The 10,958-nt window shown below is 44.9% G+C and overlaps 1 protein-coding gene and 1 long non-coding RNA gene across 2 annotated transcripts in view; one reads left to right on the forward strand and one right to left on the reverse strand.

The window, feature by feature from the left end:
- Positions 1-2,471, reverse strand: part of BDNF (brain derived neurotrophic factor) — a 26,238-nt gene extending 23,767 nt beyond the window's left edge. Inside the window, exon 1 of the mRNA XM_006111508.5 lies at positions 2,255-2,471. The gene's annotated coding sequence lies outside the window, so the exon portion shown is untranslated. The remainder of the gene's footprint in view (positions 1-2,254) is intronic.
- On the forward strand, positions 1,585-10,634 carry LOC149524350 (uncharacterized). Its single transcript, XR_016349685.1, has 3 exons — positions 1,585-1,881; positions 2,750-2,941; positions 4,861-10,634. It is a non-coding gene; the product is annotated as an uncharacterized LOC149524350 (long non-coding RNA).
- Positions 10,635-10,958: the final 324 nt, after the last annotated feature.

A 10,958-nucleotide genomic window follows, 5' to 3' on the forward strand; every position in this document is an offset into this window, starting at 1 on the left:
AAAAACTTTACTGTTCAAGTGAAGACACTAATAGTATCTCTGGAATTAAAAATTATGTCCATAATTATATTACATTATAATATTACAAGAGTATTTTTTTAAAAAAAGTCAGTAGCAAGGTATCCAAATCATTAATTTAGTTTTTTGGCCATTCAACACAGCTTACCACTTAACACTAATTCCTTTTCAAAGGAAAGAGAAATATTTTCAATGCAGCCATGAAACAAGGACAGAAAAAAAAAACATCAATTTTTACCATCTTCCTAATTCTTAAAAGAAAGAACACATAGCTATTATCTAATTTACTTAAAGATAGAAACTTTTGCCCCTTAAAGAGTTCCCTTCTTCATTGAATGCACCCAGAGCATAATCAGTTTAATTGTTTACTGGACATTTTCATATTCTTTCTTCAGTTTAACACAAAGTTGATGAACAGGACAAAGACTTTATGACATTGGAATTCCAGTTATGGTAACCAGCATGTTTTAAATTCCAGGAAAGGTTACATTTCAACAAGTGAATCTTTCCATTCACTAACTGTACCTCAGTTGATAGTATAGATACATTATTGTGAGCGGCAGTCAATGAGTTTCTTCTCCTTATACTCAAACATTCCATTTACCATTTCAGGCAATATGTTATACATACACTTGTGTGTGCCCCTTGCCAAAACTACACCGCTTAATTCCTTCAAGCTATCATAGCTTGAAGCTGTCCATGTCATATCCAAGTAACTTTAAATCTGGAGAAAATCTAATGTCGCACAAAACAATGAAAGCCCACGCGTTACTTTTACGACTATAGAAAACAAAAACCAGTCTTGAATGTGAGCATGTAAAGTATCAACTTTTAGCAAACAAAAGATGTACAATGTTGGTATTCACTGCGCTATGTTACAGCTTTCCTTCAGGGTGCTGTACTGTAAAGCTGTTTAGCAGCTTGAGTTACAGCAGTGTAGCCAGCAAACTACCATGGCAGAAAGAGATCCAGTACTGGGGAGATTACTCTAACACCTAGAAATCCACTTGGCCTTCACTCCTGTGCAAGTGCGCGTCTTCCTCTCTGTTCGCCGGGCAGTGCGGATACCGACTGGGGGAAAGCCCCCACAGCAAGCTCACTTAAGACAACACACACACGTTGGAAGTGATGCCAGCTGTGCCCCGCTCTGCCCCGCTCGCTACGGCTTGCCAGACGCAGCTACCCATCCCGCCTTCACTGCGGGAGCGTCTCTCCCTCCCGATGGCGCTTAGCGGACAAAGCGGGCTCAAGTGGCTCCTAAGATCCGTGGAAGACCCACCAGCCTGCAGCCGGGGACTGAGCTCGCTGGTCACAGCTCCTCGCGGCTGCGCCAGCACCGGCCGGCAGAGGGCCGCCTTTCCCACCAAACCTCTCCCGGCTCCCACCATGGGCACCCCGCGCGGGGGGCGTGCGCCCAGGGGCGGCAGCCTCCCTCCGCCGCGCCGCGCTCCCTGCCGCCCGGGGGCAGGCGGCCGCGCTCCCCGCCCGTAGCGCGGGGCAATCCCGCCCCCCGCCAGCCTCCTGCGCAACTCCCGGCTCCATTACGGCGCGCGGGGCTCTGTGCAGCCCGCCCGCCAGGCTCTGGCAGCCGGGGAAGCCCGGCTCGCTTATCGGGTCCGCCTGGCGCGTCCCCGCCCGCCCCAGCTCCCAGCCGCCGCCGGGGTGCCCCGGCTGCCCGGAGCGGAATCCAGCAGCAGTCCCGCGCCCCGCGGGGGCTGGAGAGGAGCGGAGCACTGCCCGGTGCTGCCTGGGACCTGCCCAGCGCGCAGCAGGCAGACAGGTGCCTGCGCGCCCGCGGATCCGGCGGGGAACAAAGGCAGCGGCGGGGCTGCTGAGCGGGGAACCCCAGGACCCCCTAATTAGGTCTGGTTCCGGCTTCGGGTCCCCCCCGCCGCCGCGCAGCCCAGCTCCCAACCCTCCCCGCCCGCCTCCTTTCCCCCCAGCTGCAGAGCCCCTAACCGCGCTCCCCCCCCCCCCTGCTCCCGGCTCCCTGCCTGCCCACCCTTCCCCGCTAGCCATGCGCTCCGCTCTGCACGGGATCCCCTCCTCTCCCTGCCCTGGATCTCCCCCGCTCCCCGGCTGCGCCTGCCCCCGAGGACTGGCTCAGGGGAAGCGCGGACAGAAGTTGCTCTGGCGGCCCCCCGCCAGTGCCCAGCCCTGACACTCAACTTTCCCGGCCGGCCGGCCGCGCTGGCGGAGAAGAGCGAGTTAGTTGGGGCCAAGAGGCGCCTCGTACCTTGTTGTCCACACAAAGCCTGCTCGGGTCCCTCCGGAAAGTCACATCCTCTCCCAGCCGCCCAGTCCCACCAGCCGCCTCCTGCAGCCCCAGCAACACAGGAGGCAGCTCAAGTGTCTCATCAAAGCTTTATGAAGGGTGGGAGGGCAGCAGAGTTGTTGTGAGGCTCGGATCTCCCCCCACCACCCTCCTGCTGGTGCAGGAGCCTCTCACACAAGCCTCTGCCTTGGCTTCTTCTCACTCAGGAATTATTTAGATCTCCGTTTGGGCTTCTATTGGTCAAACTGTCTCCAACAAGCAGCTCCAGCAAGCCCGAGACACCAGCGCTGGGCTGCTTGGCTTAAAGGAACCGCACGCCTTTTCCCCTCCATCAAGCCGAGTGGGAAAAGCCCCTCGGCCAGCCCTTCGCTCGCAAACACCCTCTCTCCCGAAACTTCTTGCCCTGAAAGGGGTCTGATCCACAACCCCCCAAGCCCCTTCATTCTCTTTTCGTAGGTAACACACCCTCCAATCAGTTCCTGCTCGGGTGGAGGGGGGACGCACCAGAATTCCCCTCTGCCAAATTAGTCTGATCCACACACTTCGGGTTCCCCAGCGGCTCCCTGCTGCCCTTCGTGTGTCACTTCGGAGTCCCCGCTGCCAGGCAAAAGTCCTGTTTTATTTTGCTACAGAACACGGAGAAATCAGGTAAGGACAGCGAAGAACCCAACACAAATAAAAGCCACCGGGAGCCTGAGTCGGCCCCTAAATCTGTGAAAAGCGTGAGAATATTAGTTTACTTGTGAGTGCATTACACAAACCAGATCCACTTAAATATAGCTCCCTGACTGACCCCTTCATAGTTTGCTATTAAGAATGCAATCAAGATAATAACAAGCATTGTTTATTAATGAACGCTCCAGATAACGTTACGCTAGTCACTTTCTGGAGGCACGCAGGGGCATATTTGCAGAATCTAGACAGCAAAGACTTTCTCTGAGGCATAACAACAGACGGAAATCCAAAACCCACCTGGCTTTTTTTTTTTAGTGGCTACTTGTAAAAGTCAGTGTCAACAGCGCTGCATAGGGGACCTCTGACGAAACTCCCAAATTGACTGTGGTTGGTTTGGGGGCGGCTTTTCTTTCCCCTTCAAAAATCTGTCCTGCCGGTTTCCCCTTCTGTTTGTGCAGCAAACCGATTAAATTATTGATAGTGGAAATTGCATAGTGGAGGTAATAATGGCATCCCCTGACTCAGTAGCTCCATTTGATCATGGTAAAGACAGAAAGATTTCATGCTCGCTCGCTCCCTCGCTAGGGTTAGCTCAAGCCTCATCAGACCGCTAGTGCTCTGAATGGGAGTGTGGGTGGGAAGCCACACTAGCGCTTGCTCTACACTCTTGACGTGTATGTCATATGATACCCTGGCTGCCTCTAATAGACACGCTACTGCATGGATTACAAGAATCAAAATACCATGCATTGAGAATGATGCATCTTTTATTAACGGGGTTTAGTTTCAGTGCCTTACACATGTTTATAATGTTCTCACTTTAGTTGCTCTTATTTCCCCAAAACAGGCACAGTGTGATTTAGTTTAATTTCAAGAGGGGAGCATCTCTCTCTTTAATAAGTTGAAGCAAATACATTTGGAAACCTTAAGGCTGGTCAATGACAAAAGTCACATTGACTTCAGTACCTCATTTTTGCCTTCAGACAGCCAGTGTGCCTTTACTATGAGGCATTTGTGCTCACTAGGCCAGAAAAGTAGTGATTGTGCCAGGCCTTTGAAATCTGAGGATACCTAAGACTTTCTATAAAAAACAACTTAAGGCAAGCATCACAACTTACACATGGTTAGCTTGGTTTGTTTCCCTACTACTGTTTTAAAAACTGTTTTAAAAATCTGATTAAAGTATCACATTACATTCAGACTTGGAGGTTGGGTTAAATAAGTTTGGCTAAAAGTGTAGTTGTACCCTGGAAAGAGTTCCACATTTATTGTTTCAATGATTTCTCGATCAGACTAACTAAGCCTACAAGTAAAAAAAATATGCCATTTCAAACTGCCAGCCCTCCACCTGGCCTCTAAAAATCATGCTTTGTTCTTTCCGTCTGGCATACAATCGCATGTAATAACAATTCCACTGGCCAAATATTGCCCTCAGTTGCACTTGTACAAACCCACTTCCATTTCTGTGTTTAAGGATGTCTCTGCCACCCTTTTGCCTATTTTTATGTGCTCATACCTATACAACCAAGTCTCTCTCTCTGGTGTTGCACAGATGTACTTGAAGGCAGAACTTGCAGACAGGAGGATGTCACACTACTGGAACGAGTTTAAATGAGTCAGAAGTTAATACATCTATTTTAAGTTTGATCACTCTTCAGTAGGACCATTCAAATTTACAACTGTAACTGCACAAGTATGAGAGTCTTGTCTGCAATTAGGGACATCCATACATAAGGGTTTTTTAAAATAATGATGGGAACAGAACAACATTCTTTTATATTGAATATTCAGAGCAACAACTCTGAATGAGCCACTATGCAAATGTAATAGCAACAAGCTAGTAAAAGGTTATATATTAGCTATAATTTAATTAATATATTTTATTTCTACAGGGAGATGTGCACGTGAACAGTATCAAGAACCTTATTAATTGGTTTCTGGAAGTGGTGGTGGTAACAGAGAATCTGTAAGATATTTGTGATTAACACTGAAGGGTTTAAACTGTGTTTAAACTCTGAAGGGTTTAAAGTCAAACAATTTTTTAAAGCAGTTCAATGGCATACCTGCATAGTAATTTTTCCATATTGAGGGCTGGTTTGATAGGACACTATAACTTCCCAACTGTGTTACGACTTGTTTTGGCTTTGTCTGCATAGGTATGACCAGTGTTTTTAACCTGGGAAATGAACCACGTTACAGCGCTTTAAAAACGATGGGATCATTAATCATGCTACATTCATTTGCACTGTGCTCTGGTGGTGAAAAAAGGACCATAAAGCTGATTTAACGAGGCAGCTGAGGATTCCCCCTGCATGCAGGAATCTCCAGCTGGCTCTGCCTCCCCCACTTGTCTTTTGCCTTGGCATAGGACATACCTGGGGGGGACCAGGGCATGGTCAGAGTACCATTGTGCTCTGATAATGCCTAGCTGGCATAACCAGCCCCTTGGGGAGCCTTGCTAGCCAGCCTTTCAAGGCCCTGCTTACTGGGGAAATGAAAATAATGCTCTGTCTTGGTTTCAGTATTGAAGTTTACCATACAGTCTATGTTCCTGATTTTCCAAGCCTTGGCATTATCTTCAGTGTGGGCTTTGCATGAGAGGATCAGGCCCGTAATTTATTAGATTTTTGAAACAACATTCAGAATACAAAGGCAACCCCATGGGCAATTCTACCCATCATTCTGAGATGTTCTGTCAGCTTTATGAAATATAGAGCCTACTGCCTACAAAATTCCTATTGCAAGGATTATTCCTCCTAAGATTTCCCACTGACTCCCAGGTGAACCCATAAAGAGCACGCTTATTGTATTTTCACCTCACTATCATCTGAAAAATGATGTCTCATAACCTAACAGTGTCAGGTGAATATATTTTTCCCCAGTGGGATTTTCCAGCATTAGCATACAAAGATACTTTGAACAAAAACCAAAAAATGCAGGCTTCATGGAAAGGAACAAAGTGATAAGAAATTATTTCCTTATCAGATAAACTTCACTTTCAATCAATTTGCCATCTCTTAGTGTTCTTCAAGGGTCTTGGAGTCATTATCATGGCACATCAACAGATACAAAGTTTATTTTGATCCCTAAATAATTAAAATGGTTTTTCCTGTACATAAAATACATTTTTCTCTCTCTTTTTTTCAACTCAACAAATAGAAAGAGTGTACAAATAAAGGTTGCCAATCAATGTAATGCTGATTTATCCCTGCAGCAACAGGAGATTGCAAAGATCAGTGCTGTCTTGCTGACTTAAATTTGAACTATACCATAAGCACCAATGATGTAGTAGATAGCACATAGAAGAAGGGGAAACATGTACTTCTGGTTTCTGTCCAGACCAAACCCTAATAGGCTGTAGTTACTTGATATAGTAGTGTGCAAGTTCTTAAACTATCCCTTTCCAATGCTAGTGGAAGCAGTAAAACTCCAATATTTAAAAGGAATACTTTTCTTTTTAAAAATGTGTATTTAAATAACAATAGGTTTTGGGGTAATTTTTTCAACAAAAGCATTTCTTGCTATCTTTATAACATCTGTTTTATTAGCATACCACTATCCCAACTTGTTTTTCAAAGAGAAAAAGATCAAGAAGCAACCATTTGGATTCCCATCACTTCTTCTTGTCAGGAAATTTAAACTAATCCTGATTATACAAATGTACTCAAGTTTTGAAACTGGAGTATTTTTTTCTATTAATAATTTGTTTAATTATGTTTATTCACATCTCCTAGTTACCTATCTTCGATATTTTTTCAGATGAAAGGAATGGACAATTGATCAGAATCAACCTGACCAATTCATGTGATGCTAAAAATCCCAATGAGCTACATAATTTGAGTTTGCAGACAAGCCATATTTGTAATAGAATGACTGAACTTTGACTCTTTTGTATGATTACATGACAATCATAGCACAAGAAACACAACAATTTAAGGTCCCAGAGCTTGATCCTGTAGTGGGAAGGTTCTAAGCACCTTTGTTTTGCTCTTTGCAAGTTCTCACACCTTGCAGGATTGAGCTATATTTGTCTCAGGTATATAAATACTGAGTAACCAAACTTTATGAGAATGAAATCACCATAGTGGGGATCCAAGAGACAAAATTGACCCCTTCAGTCTAGGGCCAGGGTGCAGCCAGGAGCCAATCATCTTGTGGCTATTACTCCCCTTTGGCTACAGCCTCTCCATGATGTTTACATGGTGTGTTAAGACCACTCGATCCATGTCAACTTGAATGCTATAGCCCTGCACTGGGCCTACTCTGTGGCTAACCCATGGAGACTTCCTGTGAGTCTGTTCCTCTGGTGGTCTTCTGTGAAGCTAGAATATGTGGGTGTCAGTGGTGCAGAAGGATCATCATCAAGCTGAATTTCATCGGTTGTGTGCAAGGTCTACTCAGAAATTTAAGTGCCCCAGTCACTCTGCCACTAAAAATGCAATTATCAGCATCACCAACAACAATAACACAGGAGCATTTATACTTTTTATAATAGTCCCTCTGCTACTACAGTGCGCATGTGATAAATCAATGAAATCTGCCCTTCAAGCCAGGTGATGATACCTCAGTGTTGTTAAAAAGGAAGACATCATCTTGTACTACAGAATCATCATCTTTCAAAGAGTACTATAGAGCAAGAGAATTGGCGGCTTTCCAGGAGAGCAAAAGGTGCAGTGAATGGTTAAAATAGCTATTTGCTAATCATGTCTGCTAGAGACACCAGCATTTTAGTTTACAGGTGCATAGCACCTTCTATCCAAGGATCTCAGTACACTTTACACTAAATAATTCACTCCTAACACATTTGTAAGGTAGATATGTATTATTGGCTTCATTAATTTTTGCAGATGAGGAAACTAACTTATGGCAAATCTATTAGCAATATGTTCATTTAAAAATATATATATAATGCATCTCATCTGTCTTTATGTTTGCATTGTGCAGACATTCATATCATATTTCATTGGCACAACTGTTCATGGAAAATGAATTTTCATCTCACATATGCCACTTTTCACAAAAGCTGACTGATAAATTTGTACACATGAGTATGTAAAAAAAATAAGACACATTTGGCCAATCACCGCTAACCAACACAGATCAAATTTCAAACACTAGTGGAGAGCCAAGCTGTACTCCGTATAGGGCACAAGGGTGGGGAAAGGTGGCAGCATACCACCTTCCCATTCCTCTGTCCCCAGGGCTGCTTGGAGTTGGTTTGGTAGGAGAGGCAAGATGGAGCAGCCTTAATGCCAACTTGCCTCTCCTACCAGGGATCCATTGCAGAAGCCAGGGATTGTTGTGCTCTGTTCCCATCTCCAGCACTCCTTATATGGCTGGGGGGCTAGGAGGCTTAAAGCCAGCTGTACCGGCTCTATGCCAACTTGAGATTCCCCATGGCAGAGGCATCAATACCTACCCTGTTACAAGTAAGGAAGGGGGTCAGCATCTGGATTAGGATTTGGTCAGTATGTATATAATGGTTTCTTGGTCTTTTTTTGGTATTTTAAAATAATCTAATTTACTGCTTAAGCAATTTTAAGAATGTACTTGGTAACTTCTAAGCAGGGCATGAAATAACTTTCAATATGTAGAAAATACCTGCAGGGTATCCAGTATAATAAATATACTGTCTGCATTGACTCTTGTAGTACTGTACTATTAAAGTTGCAGTAATTTTGTAGTATTGCATCTGCTCTGCACAAGGCTTGACATGAGAGGAGAACAATCAAAGACACCAGAACAGTGGAATACAAGATAAGGAAGGCATAATTCAGGAGGCAAGGCCTGGGAAGAGCAGGAGCAAAGGATATACACAACTTAATACAGCTGCACAGCACGCGAATGGCAATGCACAGACATAGAAAGGAGGACTTGTCCAGAAGGAGAATGTGTTGTATTTCTACGTGTCCTGCACTCACAAAATGCATAGAAACTGAGGATTAGTTTAATCGATGTCATTACCTTACTCCCATGTGCTCTTGCAGGCATTAAAAAGTTAGTGCTTGAACTGAGAGCAAAGTATCTGGGTTGTGCATCGGAGTATCTGGTGACTACCGTGCACTATCTGAGCAATTCTAATGTTCACTGCATGACCCTGGTGACTAACAAAGAAAGGTCCTGAATGCATATCTCTTGGTGATGATGGGGAAGAGTGGATGAAATAACAAAAAGAGGGATCAAAGGCAGTGGCAGACACTGTAAAGAAAAAGAAAATCCATCCCCTGCCCCCTCCAAAAGAGGCTGTATGTGATTCTGCAAGGCAGGGGAAACATGAGCCATAGTCAAGTAGATTAGATAGACAGAGAGAGATGTACTTCTGAGATGAATCCTGCTATTGGAGCTCTATGATTAATGGAGATCAGAAAACTACTGCTGCACTTGAGGGTGAAAGGTGTTGGGATTGAGTCATCTCCCCTTTCCTGTACATGGTCAGAGTGTTCAATTAGATGTGTTATAATGAATTATTTTTAAATTTTAAAAAGATCAAATTCTAGCAGTATAATAAACTAAACCGATCATCTAGTCTACCCCTGCAGTGCACGTTTCTTACCAAAGATGTACCAGTTAATAATCTACCTATAGCCTGTTTTTGATAGCTCTTAAAAATAACACTGCAAATCTCAGGCTCAAACAGCTGTAACAGACCTTAGAAAACTCTTCATGATAATATTCTTTTTATTTAAAAAAGAAACATCCTGTGGCTTGATATTAAGAGGGGTCAGAGCTGGGGTTGCATATGTGAGGGGAGGCATCTATGTGTGTGTCTGAGAACAGAAGATTGCCCCTAGATTTTACTTTGTAGGATGTGTAACAGGGCAGCCTCACCACCCAGGGCACCTCCTGCTGGTCACTCATGGAATTAGCATTTTTAGTGCCACAGCACCCCCTTCTGGCTGGTGTCTTACCTGCTGTTACTTGTTATTCTCCATTACTTTGCGTCAGGGCCCACATCTCTCCCAGACCATGGCACCCCTCTACCAGGGTACTGCCCTACCGTAGTGCTCCCACACACTGCAGCCCTCCCCTTCTGGAAACCCTCAATCCCCCTATGCCACTTTGCCTCAGTGACCCACTGCTAGTCTTCATCTAGCCCCTGCCTTAGGGGCAAAGTGCAGTCTGAAATGGCCACTCATTATTAGCAAGGGGGTATAGACCTGCTGCTTTTGCCTACTCTGGCTGCCTCCCCGCAACCCTAGTACTTTGAGGCCTTGCTTCAGGCCCTGCATCCTGGGAACTTGCCTGCCCAGAGCTTCCCCAGCTCTACTCTAAATCAGGAAGCCTCTAGCTTTCCTGGCAGCTAGGTCCCACCTACCACCCCAGCCAGAGCAAGAGTGTCTCTTCCTTCTTCTCTCCTGGAGCCCTTATTTATACAGTCCACAGCTGGGCCCTAATTGGCAGCTCTCTGCTGCAGCTGCTTGCTCCATGGCTCCAGCTCTCCAGCCCTCACTCAGGGCTGGGTTTTAACCCCATAAAGGGCCAGTACGGGGTAGACACTCCATCACAGATGTCATGCCAATAGTTTTGCACTGTTGCTGTATACTTTTAAACAGCTGCCACATTCCGAGCTCAGAAACGAGTTAAGGGGATTCCTGTTCAGGTAAATGTTTATAAAGCTCCTTGAGACTCTTGAGCATTCGGTGTGTCACCTATTATAATTATTTCCAGTAACCCATCCTTTTGTCACTTCCAGACTGGGGCATCCTATACCATGCACTGCAATGAGTCTTGATTTTGAGTCTTGAAAGAGTCTTGATCTTTCTACTGAATTTAGTGGGCTTTGGATCATCCCTTTCAAGCAAAAGTACATGTAAAGATGCATAATCCTTTCAGTTTTTAACTACTCAGTGGGCATTTTTAAAGATGGATTCAGGATTTTTTTAAAATAGCATATTCAAATAGCTCATCAAGAGGTACTTCTGTGCATTGCACTGTCCATGTTCAAGTGTCAGAAAATGAAAAATCTGACACAATATGGAAGACAATTTAG

Source organism: Pelodiscus sinensis, chromosome 5, assembly GCF_052426305.1.
Source record: "Pelodiscus sinensis isolate ZL-2025 chromosome 5, ASM5242630v1, whole genome shotgun sequence".
Taxonomy (NCBI): Eukaryota; Metazoa; Chordata; order Testudines; family Trionychidae; genus Pelodiscus; species Pelodiscus sinensis.